Source organism: Argopecten irradians, chromosome 13, assembly GCF_041381155.1.
Source record: "Argopecten irradians isolate NY chromosome 13, Ai_NY, whole genome shotgun sequence".
Classification (NCBI taxonomy): Eukaryota; Metazoa; Mollusca; class Bivalvia; order Pectinida; family Pectinidae; genus Argopecten; species Argopecten irradians.
Genome location: NC_091146.1, coordinates 21,303,090 through 21,330,376, shown reverse-complemented (window position 1 = coordinate 21,330,376; position 27,287 = coordinate 21,303,090). Strand labels below are relative to the sequence as shown.

At 34.8% G+C, this 27,287-nt stretch overlaps 1 protein-coding gene and 1 long non-coding RNA gene across 3 annotated transcripts in view; one reads left to right on the top strand and one right to left on the bottom strand.

Moving 5' to 3' along the window:
* Window positions 1–11,818, top strand: part of LOC138305885 (mucin-2-like) — a 403,923-nt gene extending 392,105 nt beyond the window's left edge. Inside the window, exon 9 of the mRNA XM_069246153.1 lies at window positions 11,809–11,818. The gene's annotated coding sequence lies outside the window, so the exon portion shown is untranslated. The remainder of the gene's footprint in view (window positions 1–11,808) is intronic.
* A 2,059-nt stretch (window positions 11,819–13,877) lies between these two features.
* On the bottom strand, window positions 13,878–16,062 carry LOC138306280 (uncharacterized). Of its 2 annotated transcripts, XR_011205823.1 has the most exons (4): window positions 15,862–16,062; window positions 15,022–15,266; window positions 14,233–14,457; window positions 13,878–14,011 (listed from the first exon to the last, which is right to left on the bottom strand). It is a non-coding gene; the product is annotated as an uncharacterized lncRNA (long non-coding RNA). The 2 variants fall into 2 exon arrangements; XR_011205822.1 differs by lacking the exon at window positions 15,862–16,062 and having other exon boundaries at window positions 15,022–15,744.
* Between the last annotated feature and the right edge of the window lie 11,225 nt (window positions 16,063–27,287).

The following is a 27,287-nucleotide window of genomic DNA, read 5'->3' as shown; positions in this document are numbered from 1 at the left end:
TAACGTAACAAGCAAACTTAAATCTATCTGGCCTTCTGACCAGGAGGTTTTTAAGCTTAGCCCCCAATGCCTAGCATATCTACATATTGTTCCGTACTTTAAACCATAGCTCCACCCACCAATCCGTTAACAAGATCTCCATGTTTTCCCGGGAAGCGTTTTTTCGTACCATCTCTAAAATCTCCGACGACATACCCCCTGTTATCTTCTCAACATGTCGTTCCAATTCCTCTTTCGTCATCTCTTCCAATTTCTTATTAATTTGAAGTCGTCCCCCTCCTTCATGATTCTTCATCGTTATCACAGGTAAGATATTCTTCTCAACTTTGGTATGACGCCTTTTGAGAACTGCTGGCGGACCCATATCTTCACAGAATAAAAAACAAAACCAACTATCATTACTTTAACTCAGTAGATTTATGTCCTATTAAAACGGTTTTAATGTGATAACTAAGTATTTATTGTCCGATATCAACCAAACGTGGTATACTGCTTTATTTTAATAAGATCTCAGATGTGTTCGATACTGGTCAAAATCCGTAAATTTGTGAGAGTTACGGCACTTTAAAATTTTCAAACCAGATAAATCCATGGCTTCCACTCGATAACATTAGTATTTATTGTTCGATTGCAACCGAATTGGTTTTATTGCTTTATATCAATGATATATCGGATTGGTTCGATACTGGTAAAAAATCCGTTAATATTTACAAGAGTTACGATACTTTAAAGTCGTTAAATTGCAATAACATTAATATCTATTATCCGATTTTAACCAAATGTTGTATAAGGCTCGAGATATAGGACATATGGACTGGTCAAAATCTGTCAATATTTGCAAGAGTATGGAGAACTTCAGATTATTTCTTGGTTACTGATCAATAACTCTTGTAATTTATTATGCGATTTTTAACAAAATTATGTATATTGCTTTATATCAGAAGGATCTCAGTCGAGTGTGATACTGGTCAAAATCCGTCAATATTTCGCAAGAGTTACAGGACCTGATAAAATCACTTTTCAACTGTAAATAATTATTAATAATGACTGTATTTAAGTGAACTGTATAACCAATGGGTAAAATGTTTGAACCAATACCAGATTAGACGAAAGTAAAGATTGTTAATGCATGAAAATATTACATATTTCTACTGCTATTTTTAGGATCGACAGAGGGATCAAAAGATACATATACAGTTGCACCTCCTAGAACATTATCGGTGCCAGTTATTCTTTCTACTATAACAGCATGTATTTATATATAAATTAGTATTACGTGTACAATTCAAAAGTAAATTCTTTACAAATTTCTATTTAAAACATTGAATAACAAGAGATCCCAGAGGAATCTTGGCGCCCACCAAAGAATGATCTACGTCTGACAAAAGAGGGCTCTTTTTTTCTGCTTTTCAAACTTTTACTACATATTACAACATATGGAATTTGAGAAAAGTCCTTTGTTACTATTATGATATATAATAGTAACAAACTCAATTATCAGATTCCAAGATGGCTACCTGTCAGCCATTTTGTCGTCCGATTGGTCTTAAAATGCAATATGCACAACTAGGCCCCTAGGGGAACCTGAATAAGAAATTTGAAACATATCACTTCAGTACTTTCTGAGAAATAGCAGCAACAAACTTCAATTATCAAAATCCAAGATGGTGGCCAGTCGGCCATTTTGTGAAATGATCAGTCTCAAAATGTTATGTGCACAACTGGGGCCCTAGGGAAACCTACACATACAATTTCAGACCGATTGCTTCATTACTTACTGAGAAATAACGGTAACAAACTTCAACTATCAAAATCGAAGATAGCAGATTGTTGGCCATCTTGTTCACCGATCGGTCCGAAAATGCATTGTGCACAACAAGACCCCTAGGGGAACCTGCTTATGATATTTGAGACATATCGCTTTTGTACTTTATGAAAAATAGCGGTAACAATCTTCAACTATCAAATTCAAAGATGGCACCCTTGGCCATCTTGTTCACAGATCGGTCCGAAAATGAAATATGCAAAAATAGACCCCGAGGGGAGCCTATATTTGAAATCTGAGAGAGATGCCTTCTGTACGTTCTCTGAAATAGTGGTAACAAACTTTAACTATCAAAATACAAGATGGCTGCCTGGCGGCCATCTTGTTGACCGATTGGTCCCAAAATGCAATATGCACAACTAACTAGGAACCTGCACAGGAAATTTAAGATAGATCGCTTCAATACCCAACAATGCCTTGGACAATAACCTCACAATGCAATGGACAAGACAACCCACAAGTTTATATATAAATAGACCCCACGATGTGCTATGTATGGCGGCTGTGACGGCCATCTTGGATATCAGATCGACCCAAAAAATAACAACACTTGGTCGGGACCATATCAGGATCATTTATGCAACTTTCAGTTAGAACTTGAGAAGAAGTTCAAAATGTGAAAAGTATATCACATGGTGGACGAAACAGATGACCTAAAAACAAGAATTACTCGTAATTATGATTTGCCTTTCTTGCTTAGTGAATTTATATGTTGGAAGTTCTTTTGACAAATTGACAATTAAAGTTGACTTTAACCCGAAAATATGCAGTATTTGTACGTATGTTGTGAGTGACCCAAGAGTTTTTGGCAAAGTTTCAGTTCAATTGGATGTTTATTACTGTCGAAGGCGAGATAACTAGTAAAATACTAAAGCCCTTTTATGTGGGTTTATTTTACTTACTCAAAATAAATTTACATGCATTTGAAAAATGCATTCAACTAAACTTGGTAGCCATTCAACCCAACAGACATAAAGTCTCCATCTGTTTGGTTATTGAGCAGTCAAGTGAGATATTCAAAGATTTGATCCTTTGAGTTTGATTATCAAAAAGAAACTAAGCAACATGATTTTGTTTCTTTTGCGCAAATGAATTATGAATTTGGTCTTTTTGCAATTTGCTTTTTCTCATCATGGATTCTATTGACTTTTGTCCTGGCAGTTTATCATCTTTGAAATTTTGCTTGAACAAGCTTTTTAATTCCTGCTCTTCCTCACTAGTCCACTTCTGCCTCACTGACGGCTGACGTGCTTGCATCCTTCTCTTTTTGGGTACTGGCTCATACTCCTCCTCTTCTTCATCTATTCCGGTGATATCGGGTATTAAATCTTCATCCAATTCTGGAGTTTCTAGTTGTTTCGTGTTCAAAGGCTGATGTGATGCTTCAGTGATATAGCACTATAAACAGTATACACGCAACACACCGCATACATGGGAGGCCGTCCTTACATGACCACAGCTGTTAATAGGACGTTAATTAATCAAACAAACAAACAAACTGATCTGATGTTGATGGGGAAGTTAAATCCACATCCGCCTGGACTTCCATAATTTCTGTTAACAAAAGATAAATTTTCATTATTAATTACACAATGACTCAAAATTGACAAACAACCATAACTAGGAACCAAACTTGCCCCAACATCTCTTTCAGAAATTAACAGTTTCATAATATTTTCCAGATTCTTTTTTTCCCGCAGAGATGACATTCATGTTTAAATTTGCATGATCCTGCAGGTTGTTGACGTTTTCCCTCACGTTCGTAAGACCAACAAAAGCCTTTTGAGCCTGTGCATATGTTGTCATTACGCCGAAAGGGATGGTTACGACTGGAATTTTTCCCGGACTGTTTGCTTTTATGGAAGTGTTTGCCACGAAAATTTTGTGTTTTGTTTTGGAAGGTTGATGCATGATTATTGCCTTTCAGAGATGCTAAGCGCCACAACTCGTTGTGAGTTGTGACCCAAGGTAATGATTGTATGAAGCGCAAATTTCTAAAATTTTCATCATAATAATGCGCTGCCTGAAATCCATAGGTGTTTCCATATTTCAGCAAACCTTGAATCTCATTTGGATATTTTGATACATGAATAGAAACAAAGATATCGAACGCCTAGTTCCAGTGAGTATTAAACATTTTTTCTTTGGATTTGATTTGAGCAGTCAGCCCGAACCCTCTATTTCCTTTCATTGTTATATTGAACTGTGTATCATTCTCACCGAGAGGAAACAAAAGTGAAGAAAATTCCACAAATTCGTTGTTAAAAATTTCGTTCCGAACTTTATTAGAAACATTGAAACCCAATGGTAAAGTTTGAGTTCACAGGTGACCGGAGTTACCTTGACCCCGAATAGCAGCTGTTGTATCTGGCAAGTCCTGCACACTATCACTGATATGTCCGTCATCACTGGTAGCACACCCTTCATGATCAGGTGATGTCGTAGCCTCATCTGTTGTGTTGCTGGATTGTGTGAGAGCTGAAATGGTAATGGGGCTCGCACTTGTTGGTTGAGGCATGTTCATGTCAGCTTTGAACTTGTCCGTTGTCTGAGCCACAGCTGTAGCCACCATGTCCGAAGTTTTTGACATTATTTGATCAACAATAGTTTGGACCATGCCACTATTGACATCTGCGCCACCAGAGGGTTGTACCGATTGCCCGTTGTTCACGAACTCTATGCTAGATGTCGCCACTGGTTCGGTGCTTCTGTTGTCATGAATATGCATGCGTTGCCTCTTTCTGGGTGGTGTTTTTGAGGATGATGAGGTTTTAGATAGAGTTTTTTGGTGGCAGTGCCGACCTATGTTTCGCCACTTTAGACATTGTACTTGTGAAGATTCTGAAAAATATATAAACCATAAAGGAAAGGGAAGAAAGATTAATATTGCTATCACCATTATTTTCCATAACTCTCTCTAAATTGTTCATAAATTGGTCATGAATAAACTGTAAAATGAACATTATCAAAATATGTATAAGGCCTATACGACCCAATCTGATTGAAATACAGATCCTTATAACCACTCCGTTCAATATAGGTATACGACCAGGGTTACAATAGGAGAGTAATTCCTTCTCATAAAAACAGAATGCAAAGCTTTGCCAAATGTGTTAATTTTTGAGTTGTTATATACCATAGAGAAAGTTAAAATCAATAAAAATGATATAATTTTCGATATAATTCTTATATAATTGAAAGAGGAAATATCAGGTCAGTTCCACTATACAAGAAGACACAACATGAATATACCACAGCCTCCCAAAACACCCACCTCGCACAACATACACGCAACACACCGCATACATGGGAGGCCGTCCTTACATGACCATAGCTGTTAATAGGACGTTAATTAAACAAACAAACAAACAAACATACCAGGTCATATGAATATCTAAACATAAAATGATGTAGCACTGTAAATTGAGAGCCCAGCTCAACACCCATAGCCAGTATTCAAAAATCAGTAGAAATACCACTGCAACAATATTGAGCAGGGGAGCTGTTAGCAATCAAATTATATCAGGGTATAAAACCACTGAAACAATAATATATAGGTGAAAGCCCAGCTCACCACCTGAACTCAACTGTGTTAGACAATAATTCGTGTTTAATCGTGTATATATATACATAATTAACACCAAAAATAACATTAAATCATTTATTTACTCCATTCCAAATAGAATATAGTGCAACGGAATTTTTTCGGGATGCAATTAATTATTTTTCATATTTTGAACTTTAAGTAAAATTAAAAGTTCAAACTTTTCAATGATGGTAATGGTGTAAAGTAAGAAACTTTTGTAACTGAAGAAAAATACTAAATCGTCTGCTCCTGTTTTTTATGGTGAAAAAATACCATTTGTCAGCGGTGGAGCATCTTTATGATCCTATGTATATTGTGAAATACAAAACATATTGACAACCTATCAGCCTATATGTTGATTGGTTTATGCTGCCTTCTCAGAACTTGTTATTGTTAGTAAGATGTGGCAATTATATTTAGTAATGATCAAAGTATTATGATTCTATATATGGGCAATATATATTTAGATGTATAAATATTATACAGTATTCTTCTCATACTTGTGTGTAATTTCTGTAAATATGTAACTGTGACTGCCCTGCAGGTAGGGCGTTAGAATTGTACCTGCTGCCCCTATTGCATGAGCGTAAAAGGTGACTAAATTTAGGATCTTCTTTTCTCTTCTTCCTAACGGACTCCAGGTTTCCTAATGCCTCCCTTGGCACCGCCTCACTTTTGTTCGCCCCATTGAGGAAGGCCCCCCCCCCACAAAAAAAACAAAAAACAAAAAACTATGAAAATTCAGACATAAAATACAAAATTTTGAAATGAATTTAATTTATGAATAATTTGGATAGTTACCTTGCCATTTAAAACTGCAAAATAAGAAAACTTTCATTACTATTGAATGAATTGAATGAGAGATGTGAACTATTGATTGAGTTGGGGTCAAAAAAGGTCTTTATACTATTGAGTTTGTTTGTTTGATTTATTAACGTCCTATTAACAGCTATGGTCATGTAAGGACGGCCTCCCATGTATGCGGTGTGTTGCGTGTGTGTCAGTATAATGTGACCGGGTGGGGTATGTTGCTTGGTGTCTTCGGCGGCATGCTTCAGTGATATAGCACTATAAAAAGGGCAATAAGTTCCACTATACAAGAAGACACAACACGAAAACATACCGCAGTCTCTCAGTACACTCACCTCGCACAACATACACGCACAGCAAAAAACAAGAAGTTGTCGTCTGCTTACACCTTGTTATCAGAGCCGGTGTTGGCTTTGTTTATATAATGTCCTGGACAATATCCAGGCATCAATAAGACAATTCATACCCTCTCGGATATCTTTCGACGTTCTGGCCACAGAGTCACAGACATACGTATATATCTCTTTCATTGATGCCCCATTCCGACTCGCATTCAGCCTTGTTACCCCCGAACTTAAAGGACGAAAAAATAGATTTTTCAAATGCGGTTATAAGTTGAAAAAACTATGTTGTAAAATTTAACCTCTTGAGGAGGATTAGCGAGTAAATGAGTGGGTGAGTCAATCGAGCGAGCGAGGGAACTTATGGAGTGAAACAGTGCAATCCTCAAATTCAAATAACATATCCCAGAGACATTCAATCAACATCATAGCACTCTTTCGACTATACGAGGACTTCCTTGTTTTTTTTCCATTAGCTCAGTTTATTTTTTTTGCAGCAACAAGGGAGGGCTTCTTTTGAAAGTTGTGTCATATCCTCAATCCTTGGTGTGTATACTTAATATCTAACATGTTATTGTTCAATGATAAAAAATATATCTATATATTTAGAAGATTTTCTTACTTATTTCTCCATTTTTTTGCTGTTTGTCTTCATCAGGGTTCCATACAAAGTCTGCGTAATTTTTTCATCTATTGAATCTTGTAAATAAAAATTGTCGTTGGATTGTAAATTTTAAGTAAATTGTGGCTTGATTAAGGTAAAAAAAATTACTGTGTAGGTAACATTAAAGAGACGCTCATGAACACTATATATATAACAATTTCAAGCGTTTTTTAAATACTAATGTTCTAAAATATATGTTATGTAAATACTTACTCATTTCACTTTGTAATGTTTTAATCTGATCCCGTAAACATTCGTTTTCAACGTTTGGTTGACCTTTCATCGCTAGTTCCAACTTGACCTCACACAATTTCCTCGTCTATTTTGCAGCTAGCTACATTGAAAAAGTTATATGCCTTATATGTGAATGTGTTAAATCAATCCAATGCGTTTCCATGTCTCAAGAGTATTTGCAATCCGAGCAAACGAATCTGGTGCGAGAGTGAGCCCAAGCAAGCAAGCGAGAGAACCAATGAAGCAATTCAAGTAAGGTTTTCATATTGTTACATAAGAAAATGTAGAATATTTTTCACTTGATTTCTTTTATTTCCTTGTTTTGGTTTTTATCTTTTTATCACATAACCATGCTGAGCTGATGGTCTGCTTTGCAACAAGAGGAACGCCTTTATTTAATTAATATCAAATTGACAATCCATTATATCAACAATCTTATATCGAACATGCCATTTTGAAAAATAAATACAGAATGATTTTAAGCTTATTTTCCTACCTATGTTACCTTTTCTGGATATTTACAAGTGATTGCTCGTTATTTTGACCAAGAGTAGACAATTTTCCCTCCAGTATTTATTTTTATTCTCCTTCAGATGAGTTATATCTGATTTTAGTTTCAATCCTTTCTTTCATCTCGTCGTAGTTTCTATTTTGAACACGTTTACTTTCACTTCAATAAGTAGTAGTAATTTATCTACAATGGGAATTCCATCTACAAGGGATTCATAGCTATTGTTTTTCTTTTTGCGAGGTATTCTTAGCCGGTTGTCATGCCAATGTAAAACTTTCTCTATATAAATTGAAAGATTTGTCCAAACCCGCGATATTTTTCTCCCCGTCTCTTTTCATATCCTCAAACAAGAAAATACGATGAACTTGTGTTATTGACAAAACCTGTGTATGGTCAAAGTAGTTCGATTAGACATCTCCCATTTTGCCCGAAACGGAGTATGGACACCGACATGACTTCCAAAATTCGGGGTTTGTCTCAAAAACCAAATTCAAAATCAAATTAAAACTTGCCTTACTTTTTCATGTTCATTCCGTGATTTTACTTACTTTTATTATTAAAAAATCGAGTTGTGGCGCATTGATATCTTATCCAATAATTCAGTTTGTCCAATGACGGCGCCGCTTTTAAAATTCCCCGCGAAAATGTTCTGTATTAGGAAGTCATATTCACTTAACGTACAGTTCTTTCGATCGATAGAAAAATAATCTCCATGGTTTAACCAATAGAAATGAGCGTAACTTATAAATTTAATTTTTCTTTGTTTTCATACCAAATCATGGCTTTCTGATTGGCCAATATTTTTTTTTTGCATACCACTATGAAAAAAAAAATCCGAGAATGGCGCGAAACCCCGACGTTTTGTGACGTCACAATAGAGACATTGACGTTGCGTATTGATTCGGAAAAAAGAATCCCTTGAAAAACCACTATAACGTTACATTTAAACATACTTCATTTTATCAAATAGAGAATAAAATTAATTATAAGTATTAATGTCACTATTTTTTAATTTTATCGGGTTATGAAAAAAAAATTGTTTGCAAACTTTTGTGAGAATCCGCTACGCGGATTCACACAGTTTGACAAACAATTTTTTTTTCATACCCCGATAAAATTAAAAAATAGTGACATCAATGCTTAAATATAGAGGTTGTCCGTAATATCAATAGTCAGAAGCCTGTGTATCAAATCGAAAATTATACGATATCGGTCTGGATATGCACTCAAGCATAACACAGGTAGGTCAGCTTTCACGTGCATAGAGTACAGGACAGTGCTGTAAGCAGACGACTATTTACCGATGGACTATTTCATCTACTAATTGTTTTAGTCGGTAGTCACTAAACTGTAAATTATAACTTTTTATTTTCATACTTTATATTTTCATCCTTTTTTATAAGCGGGGGATGACTATATGAATGTAAATATAAGCATCGGTTGTCAAATTTTGACATGCATTGGTGTTGTGTAACATAACATTGGGTATTCTAGCATATTTTTCATGGTGTGCTACCGTGCACCATTGGCTATATTAGGTTTTCATAATATGTATGTTACCACATCCCAACCAATGGATGTCAAATATATGACAACCAATGTTTTAATAACGATTCAGAAATTCGGAAATGAATCGCAATTGTAAAAAAAAAAACACTTGAAAACATTAGTTTGCAAACAGTGTCCATAAATACCACTTCTACAACAGATTTTGTGTCGTGGGAAGGTTTTTTTAAATTATGAATAGCAATAATTTTATTTGATCTAACATGTTACCCGGGTTTTTTTTTACACAACAACAAATGTCTGATAATTAATGAAATACACAAACATAAATAGTGCAGTATATCTGGTTTCCCTTCACCGCCAGTCGCCGAGCTTGACCTAAAGACACAACTGGCTTTCTATATAGGTCAGGAGTCAACTTACCTCTACCATCACCTTCAGATCATTGAACTCCTTAGAGTGATTCCATACAGGACCTTTCATGGTGACAGTTGGTACCAGTGTGCTTGGCATTCACAATAATTGTGATTCGTAGCTACTGAGATACCCATACATCTCGTGATGTATCTGGGATGTTTTAGATAACATGGGTTTCCACTTTCGTTTTACCTTCTGTATATTGGCATTACATATCAAGGGGAAACCATTTTGAATTTAAAACTTACACACTTTAAAACTTTTTTACTGAAAATATGAAAATTTAAAAATGACAAGATAATACCTGTATTCACTTAAGTTGAGTACTAGCATATCATTCATTGTACATGTATACGGTTTGTTGACGTTGTAAGGGAGCTCGAGGCAACTCTCAAATCTCTGCATCATTTCTACACTTTTCAATGATTAATTATTCCAAATTTCAAACCATTTCCATTTTTATTAATTAAATAAATTATAATTGGAAAGACAATGAATCGTTGTGTGCGTGTATCGTCTTTATCGATGTTGTTTTGTTATCGCTGTTACATAGATATTATTTTTTTGTTATCGAGAATTATAAAAAGATGGTACGACTCGAAATCGACAACAGTAACATTTTTATCTAAAAGTCAAATATCGACTTAATATATTAAAGTTATTTTTTTAATTAATGCATCTTTCCATTCAAAATGGTGTAAAATGGTTATTTTTTGTGTAAATTTCTAAATCTAGTTTTATCGTTCTCAATATGTGTTCTCTAATGAGGTTCTACTGTAATGGTGTAGTGTGTTTATCTTTACATAAATCGACATTTTACCCCATCCATGAAAGAAAAGTCGGAAGGTGTAAAAAATGTTTTATTTTAATGTACCATCTTCATCTTCTAGACAGACAAATTACAATGATGCCTAGTGCCGTATTTGTCTTTAGCACATTCTGTCTATGGCTTATCTGTGATATACATTGGTACAAGTGTCAGCGCCTGTTTTTGTTTTAGTCAAAATAAATTTTCAACGTAATTTCATGTTCATTGTAGAAGAAACAAATCATGATAACAACCATGTTCATGTATGTTATTCAAATAAAGTATCGCTACTTGTTAATAGGAATGTTCTAAATGTAATAAAAAAATATTACAAAAGCAATATATTTATGTGTACCTGATATTAAAGTCAATGTATACATTGTATAATGGACATCCTTCATACTCTTTCATACTATTTTATTTCATTACGTCTTCCAAAAACAGCAAATAGACAGAATCCTAATATAAGAAGCAAGTGAATGATAGTTATATTAAAATAATAAACTATTGAATTAAAATAAGGATATGCATATCCTCCAAATTATGTCAAAGCACGTGTAATCGGGGATTGGGTATTGGATTGGAAAATGAATAATTTGCTCAAAATACGGACGTTCAAGAGCATGTGCAAGAGCATGGTGCTAATAGATATCCGTAACTGAAATCTTGCCATCTTTTAAAAGTATTTGATTGTTGTAATAAGAGAGCAGTTGGTCGAAGCCACGACTGTAATCTTACGTGCTTCTTAACTTGATGAGAAAATCCGAAAAGGATTCAGATTATCAATTATTAAATATACACAAAAACAGAATCCCAAATGTTGTCTGTGGGCTATGAATATCGATACAATTCAAACAAGGGAGCCTCAAAGCTTTGTCATTTTAATTATTCCCGCCCCTCGCATGTTGGTATGAATAATACATGTAAATATCAAGCTCAAAGTAAGAGTTATTAAAGTATAACTTTTAATGTATGTTAGTATTGTAAAACTGAAAATACAGTACACAGGTGCTATTTAAGAAACAGTAATTTTAATTTGAAACATTAACAGAATTTTCACTCTGATAGTTTTCAACAATTATCCATATATCCATAGTTTTATAACGACAATGTGCTGATTCGGGGTAATTCGTTACTGACAATTCACTAACCTTGAATGAGACAAAATTCCACACTTCCTTTACAAGGTTTATGACCAATGTTTTGTAAGTTCGAAGAGGACTTGTACGATATCCATGACTATCAGGTATGTTGGGAGTAAAAGTTCGAAGAGAATTAACACAACATAACACGAGAATAGATATTTTAGGTGAGAAACTGTTTAAATACCCAGACAATTAATTCCAAAAACATATTCTGGTAGTGATATTAAACACAGCGTTAAAGATTCCAAACGTCGAAAAAAGGGCATACATTATGATATCCAGATCTCAAAACGTATCACATATGACGTTTTATTATCCTAGTACGACTAATTTTGCGGATGGTCCATTCGCAAAATTATCAAAAAATGTATTTGAATTAAATCGAGGGATGGGTGTAATCAGCGAAACAAATTCAGTGGGAAATGTTGAAAATGTTGAATTTAATAGAAAGGTGAAGAAAATTAAAATACAAATGTCTTTAGATTTTGTAAATGATAAGTGATGTGACATATAGAATCGATTTCCAATAATTACTCCTAGGAAAAAATTAGCCTTATTTTTTCTTTGCCGGTGAAAAACCTCGCAAAACAAACATGGTGCATTTACATAATGGACTTATATGACCTTGGTAATATAACATGGAGCAGGTCGATTTCGTGACGTTATTTTGTTTTCCTTTGCCCTAGTTAGATGTTCGAACTATTGTATTTAAAAGAATTTAACAAAGGACGAACAAATACAAATGATATTTTGTTGCATTTTACATCATTATCATCATCGTATCATAAACTTCACCATCATTAACATCAAAGCTTGCTTGAGAAGAACCTTATACCGTTTCAAATATATTTTTCAACAAAATGCTGATATTGATAACTCTTTCAATAATTGTCGATAAGTATTTTATTTTTCAAACTGATTGCACGATATCCCAGTACAATGAAATTATTTGGTTGATTTGCATGACAATAGAAAACATTAATATAGTGTATTATTGAAAAGATATATATTTATACATGATTTAACTAAAACAGATTTATCCCAAACCACCATGTATGACAAACAAGTAATTGACAGTGTCTAAATGCATACATGTATAAATAGACCATGTACAAAACCTAAAATATTGTACACAAATATATGTAATTTTAAATGATAGTCATACAGAAATATGTATCAAGGCCATGCAATCATTAGTCAACAACTTACCAGATAACTGCCTAAGTTAACATTTACGTTGTGCAGAAAAGTTTGTTGTTTTCTCTTGGTTGCTATATGGAACCAAGAATATAAAAAAAACTTATATAGTATCATTGTTCTATCGGCGAACCGCGAATATTTCTATGCACAAAATTATTTGAAATCTCTAATCCACGAAAGAAAGTACTCATGAATATTTCATGTGATACAGTTCATGTTCGTAATGGAATACTGCTATTTAAAAGATCTTCGTGCGATCGTAACTGTGGGTATCCGAGCAGATCGTAAACATCAGAGCATTCATCGTTTGTCCATTTAATCACGTGCCAAGGGATAACGCGTCCTCCATTTTCTAGCCGTTCTGCTCAGAATTATTTCTAGCCGTGGTGTATACACCCTCCGTTTTTGACGAATGTATCATAGAATTAATGTGAAGAAAGTCGTTCATTTCAGATGCAAATCCAACAAATTCAAATACTTTTGATGCTTCCATTGGGCTTGTCGCTATATCCTCGTAAAAAATGGTACGGATTCTCCCCGGGTACTTACGTTGCATCTGAAGTGAATCTTTACAGTCTTGTTTTATTTTTTGACAAAGAGATTTGATCTCATCCAATGTTGTGTTGCCACTTCCTCTTAACCTAGAGTCTATGATCGCTCTCGGATCTCTTGAACTAAAATGTAAGATTTTTTAAATGAGGCCGTGAGTTAAATAATCGTGAGGCAAACCCAAACAGTCAAACGTATCACCTTACTTACTCTGGAATGCTATGTTAAAGCATGGGTAGAAATTAGTAATCTGGTGCCAACACAATGGGTCACGTGGTGCTCACAATCGGACAATACGGTAGAGTTTACTTTACGAAATTGCCATGGTAACATAATTTTTTGAAAAGTGTTAAAGTCACAGTTGTAGATATTGCGGAGAATATCGATAGCTTCTGTGTCATTTCCACTGGAATCCCTGTTAAAAATAACAACAATATGTCAGTAAGGTTGGTTTATTAAATTGCATTGGAATCATTTATTTCATTGTTTCTGTTACATATTTATTTAATAAATTTTATTTATTCATTTATTCATTTATTCATTTATCTATATTCATTTATTTATTTATCAGAATTATATTGCATCCGGATAAATGACATTGAAAATCCACGCATTTTGAACAGAAAAAATACTTACAAACAACTTGCGTTCGTCATGCTGCACACAAACCCTTCTTTGAAGTACTGGTACTTGGCTATCCTGTGTAGAGGTTCGTATACATAAAACTGATCTTTGCGAATTCCCAGAATTTCACCCATAAAAGTAGTCCCTCCTCTCATGTACCCTAGCAACAAGACATCAGCAGCTGGATTTTGATGAGATTTCTGGAAATTTCTTGTTTGTATAATCGGTCGATGATCACTGCGAAAAGCAAAGTACTTGACATTATAGATTTGATCACTATAGCAAATAATCCTAGAACTGGTAAAACGATTATTCGAAACATGGAATCCCAACCAACACACAGTAACCGCCCTTGTGACGTCATTATTTTGTGACCGAAACTTATGCCGTTGTCTCTGAAAAGAATGACGGTACGCTCGCAAATTAAACGACGTCACAATCAACACCTACCCACAATGGCAAATACCTATATGTTTTATGCAAATATGGAATAGTTTTTGAAGGAAGTCGTAGATAGAACAAAACTAAGAAGAAACAAATCTAGCTTAAACTCAAAATTATATGAATGACACTGTTTAGGAAGTCGTCGAATAATGTGTATTGTAATTGGTATGATAAATTCAAAGTACGGTGGTATAAAGACTGGGATTATATTCATGGAATAGTGCAGTCTGTGCTTCACGTAAACCAAAGATTCACAACATCAAGACCTATACAGTATTATCCACGCATTTCAAATACACATTTCTACTCGATGGTAATGAAACAAAACTCGCTCAGTGATATTGAAAATCCACTTACCAGGTGGTGTAGATAGATCCATCGTTGAATAGCACTATCAAAGACAAAGATATCAGAAGTATACATCCCACTAGTCGTTTCTCTTTCAATAACAAGCGTTTACATTGGAGTTTCATGATGTTGTAATACCGGTGAACCTCTCCAAATCGAGAACGCAAACTGTATGGTAAACATCAATCGAAATCGAAATCGGCCCTGGACACTATGTTGATTTACGTTTGAGCAAACACTGCCACCAGAATACCCTTATCATGTGTAAATAAAAAAGAATTGTGAAAAAAACACAAGACTGTGAACCTGTGCGAGATGTAGGTCATAGTCAGGAAGGTACACAAATATTAATGTCTCTGTAATGTCGCTCTAGTTCTTTCGACAAGAACTCGGTATAATGTAACATTACTAATCAGCAACCCTAAGGTATTTAAAGTTGTAATTGGATATTCAACAATATACAGTAAGATTGCTTTTAATAATGGCACATGTGTAGTTTAAATCATTTGTATTCAGCTTATTCAAAACAGCTCAATACCACTCAGTCTTTAGATCAGCATTTGACAGTTTTTACAAAAATCTATACCTACTCCAAAATGTCGTGTCATAACATGTGGATTTCTACATAATTAATGTACATTTACGTTTTAACATAAAAGTTTTTTATAGAAGAACATACAATACAGTGTAAGCATGTTTTCTAAATCAATCATCATTATAATATATTCACAAACGTTCTAGAATTATTACATTTATTTGTTAAGAACCATAATAACAACAATGTAAAGAACACAAGTAATGTAAAGACGGTCCTGCAAGTAAGAAGTTTGAGTTGCGCCTGCTGCTCACTATTTTTAGGATCTGATAATCTTTTCTTTCGGTTTTCTATAGGTTCGGTTTCCATTAATTCTCCATATAAAATGGTATGATGCACTGGGTGTAAATTAAAGGTTAGCTTATACTCGGCTACATATAGAAGTAATTAATCCGGTCCGTTCAGTGTGCTCGGGAAAGAAACGTCCTCGGGAAACACAAATCCCAACCAAATAAAATGGACCCAAAACCACAGGAACTCTGTATGAATGTTAAATCGGTATTATTTGTTTTATTTATATAGTATCAATCCTATAACACACATTTTTCTATATGCCAAATGCCTTTATCCAAGGCAAATTCACCCCAAAACCGTTATTAAAAACATAATTAAACACTGCATGTGCAAACATATCGCCTGTATCGGTGAAAGGTTTATTTAAAAAAAGCTAGTCGGCTGGTTTTGTTGTTTATACTCCTGTCTATTTTATAGACATATTTGTATTTGAATGATTCAAAACCCATTGAAAATAGCGTAGAGCAATTTCTATTCTTATCAATACTTCTACGGTGAATGGTATTATCTCTCACGGAATAAGATATCCATTATCTGTCACGCAAGTATTATTGCAGTGCCCTGTCTGGTTCTGAATTTTAAAGTATTCAATAGCTACATATGTGCAAAATGGAAATAGTTTGCTGGCGTGTTAAAAAAAATGTGTAAATATTTATATTTTATCTCAAACTTAGGCTCACATATTCCATGGTTTATACGATGGCCCATATCAGCCGACATGGCAACTGCTTTACTAAAAAAGTGGCCCTGCAGGTAGGGCGTTAGAATTGTACCTGCTGCCCCTATTGTATGATCGTAAAAGGCGACTAAATTAAGGATCTTATCTTTTCTCCTTAAACTACCTAACTGACTTTGTCTTTCCTAATGCTTCCCTTGGCACCGCCTCACTTTTGGCCTTGAGCTGAGCGTTCGCCCCTGTTCAGTCCCCTGGCCGAGACATACCAAAGTCTATAAAAGTGGTAGTTTCTGCTCCTGCTTAGCGCTCAGCATACAGGGAGTGGCACGACTGGTTCGCCCGTTAACAGTATAATGTGACCAGTGGGGTGTGTTGCTTGGTGTCTTCGGCGGCATGCTTCAGTGATATAGCACTATAAAAAGGGCAACAGTTCCACTATACAACAAGACACAGCATGAATATACCGCAGTCTCCACGGACACGCACCTCGCATAACATACACGCAACACACCGCATACATGGGAGGCCGTCCTTAAATGACCATAGCTGTCAATAGGACGTTAATTAATCAAACAAACAAAAGCTTTACTAAACTGTAGTTGTACACACATTTGTGTTGTGATTGTCATGGTAAATGTTTTAGTAAGAAGCCACTTGCCAACATGTTTTGTCATTTTACTCGATCGGCAACTGCTTTTACTAGAGTAACTGTTTTGTCATCCTTACACATCGGTACATCATCAGCCTTGTTTGGTGAGTGTCTGGCATTTGATACAATGAACATTCCACGCAAATATCAAACCGAGTTTTGACGCATGTGACAGGTGATTAAAATGACATTTGATACCAAAACGATTAGCAATAATTATATTTGCTTGACTTCGTGTCATCTGACATGTCATCATTGCAAAGACACCTGAATTATAAGGGCGCAGCCATTCGTGCCCGAAGAGCACAAAGTGCGAAGCACTTCTAAGGTAACACATACATGAAAATATAAGAAAAAAACACAATCTTTCAAATTCAATCCTACTCACTGAAAACTTCAGTTTGCGGCCGCCGTTTTTCCCCACTGTAAAAATCCCATCAGCGTGAATGCGGTGCTTAGAAGTCAGCTCATTATAAAGGCGCAGCCTTTCGTGCCGAAGTGCGAAGCACTTCTAAGATAACAGATACACGAAAATATAGGAAAATACACAATCTTCAAAATTCAATCCAACACACTGACAGTTTGCGGCCGCCATTTTTTCATACATATGGGGAGGTTGTACGTTGCTCCGGTACTGCTCTCCCCAGTAAATATATATTTAACTAATGCAAATGCATAATAGGAGTAATAAAGCATTTTTTTTATTATTTTTTAAATAATAATAATAACACTTTGAAAATTAAAAGCTATAGAGTACAGTCAAAATATATCCACCAAGGTGAAGTTGAGCACAAGGAATCATAACGTCACATAACATCAACATTATGGCGCGAAATAATAGGATTCGCATACGCGGAACTCCAGGCCTTGAATGCACATAGAAAAATCAGAATCTTTGAGTTTAAATTCATTTCTTTGCGTTTATGCTAGACAATTATTACATCATATACTTCTATAGTTTAAATTGCATCCTTTTATTTCTAAATTATGTCTTCTACATGAAATAGAAAATAAAATAAACAAGTAGAGCTGCGCGCTTCCTATGCCGTGCATGATTCATATTAAAACATCTGGCTGCGCCCTTTAAGGCCTTGGCTTTTATTAAAGAAATTATTGTGCATCGAATGCACCCGTCAAAACGCAACCGGAAACGGTCTACTCGAACGAGCCTTCAGTTCGTATACACCCAAACAATGTCCGCCCCAGAGAAGAAATTGGTTCGATCAAAAAGTGGTTTACGAATGATACCAGTTAACAACGTGGACGTCAGTCCATTCACAATTAGCGAACCACCCTGGGTTCCAGATAATGAGGTAACAGAACTTGTAAGATACCTCGGTATTCGAGTATTTTATGTCTATCTACAGTATCCTCGATATTATCATCACTAGGCCTACAGTTCGTTTATATCCACCACTGGACTATGTCTTAGTTAACTCAGAAACATTTATGTTTCTGGTAAACTGTGCCATCACAGGAAAAAAATTAACAATCACATGTCTTTCTTTTAGATCTTTGAGAATGATTACAGTTACAGAGAGACAACTTCAAAAACATTCATTATTCAATTCTTTTGATGTTCAGCAGGTTGGGGCACAACCCAGCATATGGGTAACAGTTACCCATTTGAGTAACATTTACCTGTTTGAGTAATCAATAAATTACCCAAATGAGGAATTTTGTGTAAGAAAAATGCATGGAGTTGTTTTTTAAAACTTTTTTTATCAAAAAAGGGGTAATAATTTTGACAATGGCACCATTACTAACATAACATAGTACATTATTAATCAAAATGGGACAAACTTCATTGTCTCAATTTTGGTAAAAGTCATCAAATTAAGCCACCGCGTTGCTTACTATGGTGCTAAAAATAGAACTTTCCAGGTAAAACTCATTCAACCATGACATTTGCACTGAATTTCCCAGATACAGTTGGTAGTAGACTAAAGGTTACACATTGTGCACACGGTTGTGAATCTACGAGTGGGACACGGAGTGCACGAGGTTTAGACTACAGGCAGACACAGAGTGCAGCAAGGTTTTCGACTACAGGTAGACCCGGAGTGCACAAGATTTAGACTACAGGTAGACACAGAGATTGTGCACTACGTGTGAACACGGTTGTCCACTACAGGTGTGGACAATCGTGTCCAGGTAATTCTGTCCACTACATTCAGACAACAGACAAAATAGATGATTGTGTTACAGAGATATGAGAAAATGTCTATTTATTCTGCAGATCCTATATGGACTTTTGACAGCATAGAAAATATATTTATTGCTCGATATCAGAAACCATAACATGTATATTCTGGATTGCAACATAAAACTGCCCCGATAATTACTAGTAAACCATTTCGCACGATAATGTTTATTTGAATTGATACATATATAAAGTAAAATGTATCATATACTTATCATACAATTTTAATATTTATAATCAGGACGCTTAGTAGAAGTTAATAAGTTATAAAAGCAAATTAACTGCGTAGCAAATTAACTGCGTACAGGTTGTTACAGTAAACCACGTACTGGTTATAATTATGTCTCATCAATGGATCGTTCAAGTCCGCATTTTCCCAGTAAAAAACTTTTTTTCTGGCTAGTGATATATAGTTTAAAACATTGACTTTTTATCTTATAAATCTTACTTTTGATAGTTAGATGAAATTCTTGTAAGAAACACATAAAGTGATGAATCTTACGTGAACTAAGATTTTCAGTGTTCCAAGAGATATTTTGATCAGCATTTTTTTTATTAAAAAGGATACATTGATCGGCATAATAATAGCAAGGACATATATAATAAACATAAACAGATTATGTCCTTCATAAATATGTTTAACTTTGTATGCATCGAATATTGTTTTCAAAACGGCAAGGTGTCGCGAAATAGTTTTTAAGCCCTGTTGTTCAAATGTGTTATAATACGCAGAGACTTAGATATAATATATCTAAGTCTCTGGTATTCGTGTGCATTTGCTTTCATGGAACCTGGGTGCGTTGCAAAGCATTGGAAAATATGAAAAATCGTCTCATAGACGTTAAAAGGACGACATTAGAAAATTGCATTCTATTGTGTGTCAATCCGATTGAGGAACCTGTAAGCACTGGCTTAAGTAAGTAGATAATAATTTTAGTATTGGGCATGTGGCTGCTTGCTAGCATCAACACTGATCAATGGATGACCGACGATCACTAAAATGTAGGTCACATGCACTGATGATAAATTAAACCCACACAGAGTCAAAATAAAGTCGAACTTCTGTCCATTTAAACTGTAAATACATAGTTGTTGATTAGATTATGAATTTGGCACAATTGTTTTGATTTTAGAAACTGAAAATTTGAAATATCCTATTCTAACCTTCTTTTACAAACCACGTGAGTTACGTGGTAACAAAAATGCGTGATTCATACATGTACAATATATATTGTACATTGAAAATATGCCTGCTCGAAAGGTAGACCGCTAGTCTAGGACTGCAGTTGCCATGGTCACTTGGACTTCATACTGTTCCATCAACCACACGGGTATGATAATTTAAATTACCTAACATTGGTCAGACTGGGGCCTGGGGCCTTCATTGGCCCCCTTCAATATGTTCAGTCAGGTGTATCACACCTAACAACACCTGTATACGTACCTTATCCCAACCCCAGGAGGTCCTTTTATAGCATGCTGTACTTAGGTGGCATCCTCTCTACATATATACATTGTACTCATCATACAAATACGTACAGTTTTACAATGATGCTTGTCAATAGGGATATGTATTTTAACTGGTTGTTGCACTTTAATTGATTTGATAATGAAGCTTTATATATTAAAATTTTAAAAAAAATCAAAATACATGTATTATTGGGAAATGCATGGTTGTGACTGACATGCTTGATTAACGCGTTGTACAGCTCCCGTCATCTCCACTACACGGCTGCCTGTCATGACAATAATTGAGGTATATTCAGCATCACTTACTGTGTTTTCCCAGCTAGTTCAATCTAACCCCCCCCCCCCCCCCCCAGAATACGGTGTACGGTGTACCAAGGCTCTCCAACATGTATGTACATGTATCTAATAAGAATGGTATTTATGTGTTTCAAATTCATAAACCTATATGATTTTTAAACGGTAAAGTATATTTGTTTGTCTTAACAAACTTCCATTGTAACAATTTCTAAAAATCACATGTACAAAGATAATACTGCCCTCATTCTCATGAAGCCGTGCAAACATAGAAGGCAACGATTCTGCCCTCTGGCTATATATCTATCGATGGTCACCGTGAGGTACCTATATAGCTAGATACTGGCTTACCTGTATGTTTGACAAGTTATAATTATTGGACCATGACGCAATATACGGTCAAGATAACTTGCGGGGTTGGGCATATTGTGTTTACCGGTGTCATATCAAATTTGTATCCCCCATCAAAAAAGTATCCGGATACTTTTTTGCCCATCAAAATAGTATCCGGGGATACTTTTTTGCCCATCAAAAAATATCCCCCCTATCAAAAAAGTATCCCCCCCCCATGACATCAATAGTGATTGTTATAATTTTTAGTTGGCAGTAAATCAAATGGTCATAAAGATATACCAGGAGTCCCTTTACAAGTACCAGGTAACTAATTACACCTGGTCAGGTATTACCTAACTACCTAATTAGTGGTGGGACGGACAGGTACAGGTGTGTCTATATATAGGCACTGTCAGATAGTCACCTGTACACAGTGGTATTACCAAATGTTTACCTGTACAGGTACATCATCCCATGATTTTATTGTGCTTGCAAATTGATACAATTTATTTATGTTTTCATGCAACCATATGTTTAAAAACGATATATATATATAGCTCAATATTACTTGCATACATATTTTCAATTCATATAAATTATGATTATTCAATTATCAAGACCTTGGTTATATAGATACAAACACATTTATAAGCTTATATGTCTATATATGTACCAATTGATACATAGGGGGGATACATATTTGATTGCATGATTTTGGATCTGGAAAAAAAAATAAAAATAAAACTTGTCATATTTATTTCAGATAATATATTTACTAATTTGATGAATACAATGTAAATCATTTTATGAGTGAATATAAGTGTAAAATGGTGTGTCAATTGTAATTCAACTTTATATTAGGATATACACTATATATATGCAGGTATATATATATATATAGTTGCATGAATCTGGAAATAAATCTACAGTTTTGTTGAAAACATCTCAGGGAGATACTTATATTAAAAGGATGTGCGTGTGGACAAAAATTATACAATATATCATGATGGGGAGGTACAGTACAGTTATAATTATAATGTCCATCAGAGGGAAAATTAATTGATAAAATATCTATAGATTGAAATAAATATATATTTAAATACATGACCAAAAGAAAGTATTTGGGGGAGATACTTGTATTATCAAAATGTGGGATTAGGGGGGATACATATTTCATGGTCATCAAAAAAGTATCTAGGGGAGATTTAAGTGTCATATCTAGAAGGAATTAATACATATTTGTATAGCCATAGAAAAAGTATCTATGGAGAGAAGTCTACTATCAAGGGGTACGTAATGTATATTTGATGACCATAGAAAAAAGTATCAAGGGGGAGATGAGTCTAATATCTAGGGGGGATACATATTTGATGGCAATCGAAAAAGTATCTAGGAGGTAATTAGTATGATATCTAGGGGGGATACATATTTGATAGCCATAGAAGAAGTACAGTGTGTATATAGAATCAGATTTCTTTAATAACTAGGGGGGATACATATTTGATGGCCATAGAAAAAGTATCTAGGGGGGAGATGAGTCTAATATCTAGGGGGGATACATATTTGATGGCCATCGTTAAAGTATCTATGGGGAGAGTATAGTCTAATATCTAGGGGGGATACATATTTGATAGCCATCGAAAAAGTATCCAGGGGGGAGATTAGTCTAAATTCAAGGGGGGATACATATTTAATGGCCACCAAAAAATGTATCTAGGGGGAGATTAGTATGATATCAAGGGGGGATACATATATGATGGCCATCGTAAAAGTATCTATGGGGAGAGTATAGTCTAATATCTAGGGGGGATACATATTTGATGGCCATCGAAAAAGTATCTAGGGGGAGATTAGTATGATATCTAGGGGGGATACATATTTGATGGCCATAAAAGAAGTACAGTGTGTATATAGAATGAGATTTCTCTAATATCTAGGGTTGGATACATATTTGATGGCCATCGAAAAAGTATCTAGGGGGAGATAAGTCTAATATCTAGGGGGGATACATATTTGATGGCAATCGAAAAAGTATCTATGGGAAGATAATAGTCTAAAATCTATGGGGGATACATATTTGATAGCCATCGAAAAAGTATCCAGGGGGAGATAATAGTCTAAAATCTATGGGGGATACATATTTGATGGCCACCGAAAAAGTATCTAGGGGGAGATTAGTATAATATCTAGGGGGGATACATATTTGATGGCCATCGAAAAAAAAATATCTAGGGGGAGATTAGTCTAATATCTAGGGAGGATACATATTTAATAGCCATCGAAAAAGTATTTAGGGGGAGATTAGTGGAATATTTAGGGGGGAGACATATTTGATGGTCATCGAAAAAGTATCTAGGGGGGGATACATATTTGATGGCCATCAAAAAAGTATCTTGGGGAAATTAGTCTAATATCTAGGGGGATACATAATTGATAGCCATTGAAAAAGTATCCAGGGGGAGATTAGTCTAAATTCAAGGGGGGATACATATTTGATGGCCATCAAAAAAAGTATCCTGGGGGAGATTAGTATTATATCTAGGGGGGATACATATTTGATAACCATAAAAGAAGTACAGTGTGTTTATAGAATGAGATTTCTCTAATATCTAGGGGGGATACATATTTGATGGCCATAGAAAAAATATCCAGGGGGAGATTAGTATGATATCTAGGGGGGATACATATTTGATAGCCATTGAAAAAAGTATCTAGGGGGAGATTAGTATATTATATCTAGGGGGGATACATATTTGATGGCCATCGAAAAAGTATCTAGGGGGAGATTAGTATGATATCTAGAGGGAATACATATTAAATATTAACTAATCTCCCCCTAGATACTTTTTCGATGGCCATCAAATATGTATCCCCCTTGATATTAGACTTATCTCCCCCCTAGATACTTTTTCTATGGCCATCAAATATGTATCCCCCCTAGATATTAGACTTATCTCCCCCTAGATACTTTTTCTATGGCCATCAAATATGTATCCCCCTTAGATATCACACTAATCTCCCCCTAGATACTTTTTCGATGGCCATCAAATATGTATCCCCCCTAGATATTACACTAATCTCCTAGATACTTTTTCAATGGCCATCAAATATGTACCCTCCCTAGATATTAGACTTATCTCCCCCTAGATACTTTTTCGATAGCCATCAAATATGTATCCCCCCTAGATATCACACTAATCTCCCCCTAGATACTTTTTCGATGGCCATCAAATATGTATCCCCCCTATATATTAGACTTATCTCCCCCTAGATACTTTTTCGATAGCCATCAAATATGTATCCCCCTTAGATATCACATTAATCTTCCCCTAGATACTTTTTCGAAGGCCATCAAATATGTATCCCCCCTAGATTATCACAGTAATCTCCCCCTAGATACTTTTTCGATGGCCATCAAATATGTATCCCCCCTAGATATTAGACTTACCTCCCCCTAGATACTTTTTCTATGGCCATCAAATATGTATCCCCCTTAGATATCACACTAATCTCCCCCTAGATACTTTTTCGATGGCCATCAAATATGTATCCCCCCTAGATATTACACTAATCTCCTAGATACTTTTTCTATGGCCATCAAATATGTATCCCCCTTAGATATCACACTAATCTCCCCCTAGATACTTTTTCTATGGCCATCAAATATGTATCCCCCCTAGATATCACACTAATTTCCCCCTAGATACTTTTTCGATGGCCATCAAATATGTATCCCCCCTAGATATTAGACTTATCTCCCCCTAGATACTTTTTCTATGGCCATCAAATATGTATCCCCCTTAGATATCACACTAATCTCCCCCTAGATACTTTTTCAATGGCCATCAAATATGTATCCCCCCTAGATATTAGACTTATCTCCCCCTAGATACTTTTTCGATAGCCATCAAATATGTATCCCCCCTAAATATCACACTAATCTCCCCCTAGATACTTTTTCGATGGCCATTAAATATGTATCCCCCCTATATATTAGACTTATCTCCCCCTAGATACTTTTTCGATGGCCATCAAATATGTATCCCCCCTAGATATTAGACTTATCTCCCCCTAGATACTTTTTCGATAGCCATCAAATATGTATCCCCCCTAGATATCACACTAATCTCCCCCTAGATACTTTTTCGATGGCCATCAAATATGTATCCACCCTAGATATTCACTTATTTCGATCTAGATATTTTCTCGATAGCCATCAAATATGTATCCCCCTTTGATATTACACTTATCTCCCCTAGATAATTTTTCTATGCATGCATGGACATCAGATATGTATCCCCCCAAGATAACACACTTATTTATCCTCCCTGTTTGTAAAATTCCAGTTAAAACATATTGAGGATTGAATTATTGATGTATATATATGTATATATGCTTTCCAAATCTTAAAGCTATATGGTCCATAGCGGGGTGAAATGTTTGATGGTGTGAAAATCATTCAGATTGAAAGATAAACATGTTTTTGATCTATGCAGGTTTAGATGAAAACAATACCTACAGAAGTCCATTCACAATATTACTAAATAACACTGTGGAAATGTGAAATGAATTTGTAGACCACACCCACATTAAATTTTTTACCTAATTAGTTTTAATGCATATAAGTACGCATTTCACTGTATGATTGTTGCAGTGGTTGATTTACTGCCATAATTCATTTTGAACTCTTAAATATTATTTGTACACGTAAATTGTGATATATGCATTCCATAATTGGATTTAAAGATATTTACTTTGTAATCTCCCTAAGATATTTTATGAGCACCATACATGCATGTACATACAGTAGTATTTTAGTTTAAAGATGATTTCATTGAAAAAAAGATAATGATTGATTATAATTGATTTTCAAATTCATTTATATATTATAGTAGATAGTCGGATGTTGACGCATATCAAACACAAAAAAACCCTGAATGATGTTATAAAAATTTGTACAGGTAATTTTTCAAAACTCATATATTGGCAGCTCAATTAATGTTCAACCCCATCCAATATCTTCTGTCTGCCTCTGTGTCTCCATCCATAAAATGCTAAAACAAGTTCCCCACCTATTGTATTAATTGTTGTGTGGTATTGATAAAAACAATGCTAGCTACATGTATAGCCCTGAGATAATCCCTGATAATTATATCCTTTCTTCTACATGTGTATAATTACAAATTAATGTCAATTATTGATCATGGTATTGTATAATGTATTTTATCTTGATCAATGCAGACACTTTAACAAACAAATTGATCATAAAAAAATATATACATCACATTGTATACACCATTTATTTATTGGAAAATATTAGGTTTCCAATTTGCAATAACATTTATATCTGCAGGCATGTTCATAATGCTTCATTATATTGGGGTCTTCCCCGAACACCAACTCTAATTATTTTAATGATCGAATCATATTGGAACTCATATTGGAACATATATATATCAGCATAATATACCATGATGTTAAAAAAGTTTCTGATTGTATTTAATTTAATTGTGTATTATTTTGTTGATCACATAAAATTAGTTAAAGCATTTCTAACATTAGTTTTTAGATATTATCTATTCTCTATAATCATTATTATTTCCTTACTATATACATGTATTTAATTACACTTATATGACTATAGTGCATGCAGTTAGTATACACAGCTGTCGCTTATTTAATTGTGTATACATAAAATGCAAGTTTCATGTTATATCTGTACACTAAAAAGTATAATTAGATAGTTACATTTCAAAACAAA